This window comes from Gekko japonicus, unplaced genomic scaffold (assembly GCF_001447785.1).
Source record: "Gekko japonicus isolate JY-2015 unplaced genomic scaffold, Gekko_japonicus_V1.1 scaffold643, whole genome shotgun sequence".
NCBI lineage: Eukaryota > Metazoa > Chordata > Lepidosauria > Squamata > Gekkonidae > Gekko > Gekko japonicus.
Window position 1 is genome coordinate 845282 of NW_015164201.1, and position 1137 is coordinate 846418.

Genomic DNA, 1137 nt, shown 5'->3' on the forward strand with positions numbered 1-1137 from the left:
AGAGAGTCATGTTTTTCAAAAACAGTTTACTTGGCAGAACAGAGAGGACCAAACTGGGGATTCTCCTCCTGCAAGGTATCCCTCCGGGGCACCTTTGGAGTAGATGGTCCAATAGCCCACCTCAAACAGTTGATTATATTTCTGTTTATTCAGACACTAAAGTCCCCCTGAGTGAAGTGGAAGTTGGGCCAAATCCACATGTGAGGCAGAAAAAGACAGGAAGAGTCCCCAACCAACTTATATTGCAGATTGAGAGCTCTCCCCATTGAAAAAAGAAAAGAAAAGAAAACTCTGCAAGTATAAAATGAGCGCATTGGACTCCTAGTACCTTATAGTAGCAGCTCAGACTATTGGATGAAGAGTCTGAAGCAACACCCTTCCTAACTATTTGATCTGCAGAGACTACCTGCAGGTAAAAGGCACAATTGGAGGCCATCCAGTGACACTGTAGTGCAAACTTGGGGTTGCCAGGTCACCTCGGCTTCCTGGCGGGGGCATTTGGGGGCATTCCAGGGGTGGGATGGAACATCACGTGACATCCCTGATGCAATGACATCATGCAGAAGTCATGTCATCACTTCGGGGGTGTTGCGTGGCAATGCTCTGCATTTTGGGCAAAACTCTATGGGGTTTTTTGTCCTAAAGCCATAGAGTTTTGCCCAAAATGCAGAGCATCGCTGCGTGCTGTCCCAAAGTGATGGTGATACAGTCAGGGGTCATTTTGTAGAAAAAGAGGTGCAGGAGCTCATTAGCATAACCATTAGCATAATCCATTTGCATATGCCACACCCCCTGACATCACCGGAAGTGTGTCAGAAGGCAACACCCACCACTCAAGCACCACTGAACTGTTTTGGATTGCCAGCTATTGGGGGGGGGTAAGGAACATGCAGATCTGTCCTCGCAGAGGAGGGAGAGCTCGCACCTGAATAAAACCTGGTCTTAAAGGTGCCACTGGACTGTTTGGGGCCGGGGGGGCGGCTCTGCAACTTACCTGGCTGCTTCTTGCTCTGACTGAGGGCTGCTGGGAGCAGGGGTGGGGCTTGTTGCTTGTGCCCGCCCCCTGGGCTCTTTACTGCCGGAGCTCCGCTCCTGTGCACTCCTGCAGGAAATGACCCCTGGTGATACTTCCACATG

General features: G+C 50.3%; 1 protein-coding gene across 1 annotated transcript in view; it reads right to left on the reverse strand.

The window, feature by feature from the left end:
* IL1RAPL2 (interleukin 1 receptor accessory protein like 2) overlaps positions 1-1137 on the reverse strand; it is a 299699-nt gene that overhangs the window by 249919 nt on the left and 48643 nt on the right. The window lies entirely within an intron of this gene.